This window comes from Montipora capricornis, chromosome 2, assembly GCF_036669925.1.
Source record: "Montipora capricornis isolate CH-2021 chromosome 2, ASM3666992v2, whole genome shotgun sequence".
NCBI lineage: Eukaryota > Metazoa > Cnidaria > Anthozoa > Scleractinia > Acroporidae > Montipora > Montipora capricornis.
Window position 1 is genome coordinate 14,163,856 of NC_090884.1, and position 7,500 is coordinate 14,171,355.

The window sequence follows — 7,500 nt, forward strand, 5'->3', positions numbered from 1 at the left end:
AAGGGACTTAGACCTTGAAGATTTGCCTCTAGATCGTGCATTAGGAACCCAATGGGATGTCAAGAGAGATACCCTTAGCTTTAAGGTTGCCAAGAGAGACGTTCCTAGCACAAGAAGAGGAATGCTATCACTGATTTCTGGATTGTACGACCCCCTGGGATTCGCGGCTCCGTTTATTCTGCCAGCAAAGACGCTGTTGCAAGAGTTATGCAGACAAGACTTTGGCTGGGATGAACAAATTCCAGATGAGAAACTTTTGAGATGGCGAAATTGGGTTGGGAATCTCTCAAACTTGGAGCAAATCACCTGGCCGCGTTGTTTCAAGGCAAAAGGATTTGGAGATTTGACCGACATCCAATTGCATCACTTTTCAGATGCTTCCGAAGTAGGCTACGGTGCGGCTTCCTATCTTCGTCTTAAAGATAATGCTGGCCACATTCAATGCTCGTTGGTGTTCGCGAAATCCCGAGTAGCTCCACTGAAGACCATTACAATTCCTAGAATGGAGTTAACCGCAGCTTCTGTCTCCGCAAAGTTGCACAAGTTCCTCGAAGAACAACTCGATTTAGCAATCCACAGGTCTATATTTTGGACAGACTCAACCATAGTCCTCCAGTACTTAAGGAATGAAGCCAAACGATTCCAGATATTCGTAGCCAACAGACTTGCAATAATTCATGATGTTTCGTCATCACGTCAGTGGCGCCATGTTGACTCACAATTTAATCCCGCAGACCTAGCTTCGCGGGGATTGTTGAGCATCGACTCTGAGAAATTGCGGTTTTGGCTTGAGGGCTCGGATTTTCTGAAAGAAGAAGAGCACAAGTGGCCTAGCCTACAAGTAGAAATACCTAGCTTACGTGATGATGATCTTGAGCTTAGGCGAAGAAAGTCTGAAGTCCATACTGTGGTGCAAGAAGACGTTCTGCAGTCGTTACTGTCACGTTATTCCTCTCTCTATAACCTCCAGACGTCAGTGGCTTGGTTGTTGCGCTTTAAAGATCATTTACGTGTGCGAATTATCAAGCTTCCCACCGAGAAATACATTAAAGGAGGTTTGACAGTCAAAGAAATTACCAGAGCAACAAAAGAAGTAGTGAAAGTTATCCAACGAGAGGCATTCCCTAAGGAGCTGGTCATTTTGCAAAGAATAACACAAGAACCGACAAGGCGTTCTTCGGAACGAAAGCGCCTCCGAGAAAGGCTGAATTGCATAGGATATGCCAGTCCACTACGCAAGTTAAGCCCGTTCCTTCATGATGGTGTGATTTGTGTTGGAGGACGACTCAATAATGCGTCTATCCCGTTTAGCGCTAAGCACCCCATGATTTTACCGAGCAAGCACCCGGTCACTGACTTGATCATTAAAGACTACCACGAAAAGGAGGGCCATGTGGGCGCTTGTCACGTATTGGCAAGTCTCAGACAGAGGTTCTGGATCCTCCGAGGAAATGCAGCTGTTCGACGTGTGCTCGGGAAGTGTCTCAAATGTCGATTCTGGAATTCCAGCCCATGTGACCAGATCATGGCTCAGCTACCTTGCCCAAGAGTTAGCCCTTTCTCCCCACCGTTCTCATCTGTTGGAGTAGACTTCTTCGGGCCGATACTTGTGAAGGAGAAACGAAGCCAAGCTAAAAGATACGGATGCGTTTTTACTTGCCTAACTATTCGTGCCGTTCACATCGAGGTAGCACATGACCTCACGAGTGATTCATTTATTCAAGCGTTTACCAGATTCGTAAGCAGACGTGGGGCGCCCATCGAAGTGTTCAGTGACAATGGAACAAATTTCAGAGGTGCTGAGACCGAAATCAAGATTGCTTTGAGGAAGTGGAATTCTGATCGAATCAGTACTTGTCTAAGACGTCGAGGTGTGCAATGGCACTTTAATCCTCCTTTGGCTAGCCACGCTGGGGGTGTCTGGGAGAGGATGATTCGCTCAATCCGAAAAATTCTTCGCCTGCTCTTGGGTAACCAGCTAGTTGACGATCATTGCTGAAGAACAACTTAGTTACCTTCATTGCTGAAGTGGAAAAGATTCTGAACGACCGTCCTCTTATTCCCCCGTCAAGCGACCCACGTGATCCTGAGCCTTTGTCTCCTAGCAAACTTCTCCTTCTGCGCCCAAATGTTTGCTGTCATCCCGACGAAATGCACGATGTCAACGACCAGTATGGGGGCAAACGTTGGAGACAAGCTCAATATTTAGCAGACATTTTTTGGAAACGCTGGATCCGAGAATATTTACCTACGCTTCAAGTGAGGCAGAAATGGCTTAAAAAACGGCCAAACCTTGCTGTGGGCGACTACGTACTTTTAGTGGATCAGAATTGTCCACGTGGACGTTGGCCTAAGGGTGTCATCCAGGAAGTATTTCCTGATCGTCACGGAGTTGTTCGACACGTCACTGTCAAGACTGCAACTACGAGTTTACGACGTGACATTCGCAAATTGTGCCTTTTGGAACGGTCGCTGATGAGCAAAGAGTGAATGTACTGTGAAACTTTATTTTTCGGCATTGGAAAGGCTTATTATTTCATCATGTGCGCCTTTCGGGGCCGGCATGTTACTGTTTATTTTGTAGGCACCTCGTTAGCAGTGCTCTCATGGCAATTTGTCCGCCTTTGTATTAGTTGTTTTCCCTATTCAAAGGCGTTAGCCTCAGAGGGGCGTATTTAACCCTCATTATATGCATATTTCGATATATAAATATAGCACATGCGGTTTTCCTTTTTTTTGGCTTCCCTACGTCTTGTGGTAAAGAGTTTAGTTATTTAAGTTTCTAGTTTTCCTGGGCCGTCTAGTTGTGTTGGGCCGTTTAGCTTACTCCACGTCTCGGAGAAATCACCGATAAGGGTTGTAATTATCGGTTTCAAGTTTGAACGTATTTTATTTTATCAATCATGTAATTAAGTCGTTCATTAACCCTTTTATTTTAACTTTCCTGTTTTAGAACCAGCGCTTCGGAAGGATTGTCGCTAGGCTGCGTATCGTCGGTGTTTTTAGGAGGAAACCAAATAAAGTGTCAGTCGTTTTCGCTGTTTTGGTTTTCTTGCCTTTATACTTACCTTCATGTTTTTTTGTGCAAGTTTTTGTTTTCGTTCTCGATTTTTCTCTGCTTAATATCCAGCTCCTGCCTTTGATCCTTGAGGGTTTTCTACCTGTCTGACTAATTCTGTGTAACTTAGTGCTTCAGTTCTCTTGGCAGATTTTTGGCACTGACAAAGAAGGGGGCGTAGAGTCTATATTGAGGGGTAGGGGAAATTCAATTCAGGGCAGATTATTATTGCAACTATTGTAATGGTATTCCATCACTCAGCTTCATTGGTGAAATGTATTCATCCATGTGGCAAATTCTGTAGTCTTTGTCTGGTGAACTGTTTTGCTGGCATCAAAAGCCAAAAAAAGCGCTTTGCACATTGAACTAGAGCACCTTTGCTGACATTTTCAGTCTCTAAATGGAAAAAGCAGCTTACTTTGTTGAATTAACTTAACTCGCCCTTTGCAAAGAGTCCCATAAACTCGAAAAAGCACACAATCCCCCAGCAGTCAGATGTGACAGTTGACATATTTTATTTTTAGTTACACAAAACATAGCAATGAACGTTGTTAAAGGGAAAAAAATAACAGGGTTTGTTGTCAATATTTGCCGCTGTTTTAAATATAACAGGCAGCCGCTCTGTCGCCTTGGCTTATAAAGCGAGAAAACTTACATTGTATTACATGAACAATGTCGACAATATATTAACTCGAAGTTAAAAACATACATGTACGTTATATGCATTTCAGGACAACTTACGACCCCAAAACCTCACAAACTATATCCATTGGCGTGAAAGTATAAGGCACTGGACTTCGCTTTTCTGTGTAAAACCAGTTACAACTGTGAAGACGAACACTAGCGGTAAAAAAACCTGCTTCTCTTCAAACTTCGATTTGAAAAAGTCTCTCTTGGTGTATGAAATCGGAATTCCACCTTTAAACACCTCTCAAAAATTTTCATATCAACGAAAAAAAAGTCATATTTGATATGTTTCGCGAAAACAATTTACCTCCAACATATCTCTGTTCTGAGCTTAAAGAGTAACCGACCACCTTAAGAAACGCAAAACTCTAAACAATGAATGTCAAATGAAGCTTCGAAACTGGTCAAAAACTCTATTGCTTTAGGCGAACTGGTTTTGGTCCGATCTCTTCCCTGACGGCTCTGAAGCATCGTTGAATGATGGCAGATTCAGATCATCTTTTTGCAAATTTTCTCAGAGAAACGCCAGCGGCGTGACAGCCTCCACAATGACGTGGTGGATTTTGATTTGTTGTCCGCCATTTTGAAAACACAAGTGTGATTCTAGTGCGCATGTCTAGAGCTTTTTTGCGCTCTGTCCGACGCTCTGTCCATGCAACCTCGTTCCCAGGGTCTTCTCGGCTTTCAATATGGCGGCGGGTCTTGAGAAGACCCTGGCACACAGCAGATCACGTGATCAAGATGGACAAATATGCAAATGTTTTCAAAATGGCGGCAAGGAATAAGGTGAGAGAAATCTGGGTACGACAACTGCCAACAAACAAAATCAAGTACGAAGGCAATCTCGTACCCAGAGTCCTCGGGCTTTTTGGCCAGCGGGTGAGCGCCCGAAGAGACTCTGGGATAATCGACTCCATTTTCCCCAATCTCGTACCCAGAATCCTCGGGCTTTTTGGCCAGCAGGTGAGCGCCTGGAGAGACTCTGGGATAATCGACTTGAACTATATTTTTGATTGGCCGCTTGCGTAACAATGGCAGTCCGACAGGAAGGCCGTAAGCAATTCGGAAGCCCCAGAATTTGGAGGGAGATTCAAAATCTAAAACTAGTTTCAGTGCTGTTTGTTTTATTCTACCCCAGAAATATATTAAACACAAAAACAATAAAACGACGAGGTTTGAATTATGTCTTACACCGCACGGGAATTTTCCCACGCTGCTACAAAGTGATTACTGTTGCTGTTGCAAAAGTACCGTGGGAAAACATTACATCAGTCTCTTTGAGGAGCAATCCGTGGAATAAGGTCTTGTCGAAGCCATTCAGAATTACGGAAACATCAAATTGTAGAAGAAGAGAACTTTTGTGTCGTTTCCACAAAAAAATTGTCGATCGTGTTGCTTGCACGATGGCATTCTCATTGCATTCTGAACGATGGAATGTACGCTGAAACACTAAAAATACACTCACCGAAAGCGTCAGAGGTTTCATGATCTTTCATCTTCACTTGCTCTTACAGCAAGCCAATGATCATTTCTCCAGTTTCTTTGTGTGTAAGGCTAAAATTCTTGTTTCTCGAACACTTTCAACCCGCCATTTCTACTGTTTACGGTTTTCTCTTTTCTGTTTCCGGTTAAACTCAAGCATACGTAATAAGACCGGAACCCACGTTTTCTGGGAAAATGGAGTCGATTATCCCAGAGTCTCTCCGGGCGCTCACCCGCTGGCCAAAAAGCCCGAGGACTCTGGGTACGAGATTGGTACGAAGGGGGAACCCAAAGCTGTAAAATTTGATGTAAGAAACCAAAAATACGGATGGATGAATGCACGAGCAACGAGAATGCGGTAGATGACAGAGAAATCTTGCTTTTCTTTTCATTTCATGTTATTTTAAACCAATTCAATTTTATAGACGGCTATTATTTCTCGGGGCTGTGATTTTTAAACAGTTTGGAAACAGCCATTGCACACAGTTTCACCCGTAACATCACAGACATTTGATTACCGTAAAATCCAGTGAGCTAAGGTTTAATGAAAGCCTTGGTTCTAGCTATTTAGTCACGGAGGTGTGCTCGCTGTCTTTCGTAATGTATAGTTTATATTGCATGTTTATTTTCAATCAATTAAACCCATTAATTTTTCATACACTCCATGATTATCTGATTTCTTATCGGTGTATATGAGCCTTCTGACAACGACTTTTCCCAGTATACATTGACCCAAAGCTATTGACTGCACGTGCAACTATTGTCCTGTCAGTGTAAAATCAGTATTTTAATTGTCTTCTGATTGCCAACAGCGAACCACAGCATGTTTAGTGCCCACATTCTTCAACTTGTTATTGTAAACATATTTTGTGGTAAAGTTGACATAGTCAAGCCAATCTACATTGTTGAACATGCTATTCCATAGGATTAGCAACCTGCTTCTTGCACTTTTCAAGCTATGAAAAGAACATTTCCATGTCTTCTCCTACCAGTGAAGACAATGTGATGTCTTGGAATGCTGCTCATGAAATCTGTTGAGCCTAATTAAAAAAGGGCACAATTTGTGCAAGTCCTAAACATAAGTATCTCATCATCTTTAGCAGTTCTTGTCGAATGAGCCCAGGGTTAGGGGTGGATCTTTGCTGTTTTATCAAACTGGCTTTTAATCTCCTCTGTTTTGGAGGCAGTGACAATGGCACGGTTTGTTTTATTTGCCTCCATTCCTTAAACTACATTTTTGTTTCGTTTCATTTACTCAGAAACGAATTGTATCTATTTAGACTTCAGGGTGAACTATTTACACAATGAAGTAGAGTGGCCATTCAAAACAGAGTTTGTAATTGAACATCTAAACATCTATGAGACATAAAAACAAACATGTGAACCTGAAGTATAGCAAATCATAATGCTGACAAGCATGAAAGTGAACGAAATAGGTCATAAATATGAAGTTTTCACTATCTGAATGATTTTCGGTTACATTAAAGGGATATATTGTTGAAAAATCCAAAGCTATCTCTCTTCGTGGTAATAAGTAATGTAAACAATCTTCCCACTGGTAAGTTGTAGTTACTGTAGTAAATTGGGTTTTCCAGGAACCAGTTATTTTAAAGCTAGTACTGGTAACTTCCTAGGTTCACATGTACCACAAGTAATGGAAGATTCACAGAAAATGGAATTTGAAATTTTATGCTGTGGCATTTGAAGGAAAATTAGGTATTTGTAGACAAGGATCATTATGTTCTTCTCTTTAATGGTTAATATTCCTTGACAGGCTTCTAACCGTTCAGAGAGTTTGCGTCCACATTTTTGTCCTTCTTTGTTGAGAGTTTCAATAGACGAAGCGAAATATATATGACCGACCAAGTGACCAACAATTAACAGTATTTTATCTTTTCTCCTGCCCTTACCATTCCAGAAACAAAACACTATTTCTTTTTGTGAAATAGTTTCTTGTTGCTGGTGAAGTTGCAAATTTCCTGTGCTTTGTCACCTTCAATTTTATTTCCCAATCCCCCTGTCCAGTCCGCAATCTTCCCCCAAATCACTCGATGTACCACATCTTCAGACAGTAATTAAAATGCCACAACTTGAGCAATGCTAGAGAATATTTTCAAAGCATGTTTTGAAAACGAATAATTCACAACTTAAATTATTGGAGTACAAGAAAACTCACAGGAGTGTGATGCTAAAAAAGTAATGTGTACAAAATTAAAGAATACTGTTTAATATACATATTTATATTTTTAAATCAGAAGAGGCAAAAATTGAAG

The 7,500-nt window shown here is 41.6% G+C and overlaps 1 protein-coding gene across 1 annotated transcript in view; it reads left to right on the plus strand.

Moving 5' to 3' along the window:
- LOC138038907 (uncharacterized) overlaps positions 1 to 3,034 on the plus strand; it is a 10,443-nt gene extending 7,409 nt beyond the window's left edge. Inside the window, exon 2 of the mRNA XM_068884987.1 lies at positions 1 to 3,034. This exon is cut by the window's left edge and continues 3,721 nt beyond it. The gene's annotated coding sequence lies outside the window, so the exon portion shown is untranslated.
- The last annotated feature ends 4,466 nt before the right edge of the window (positions 3,035 to 7,500 follow it).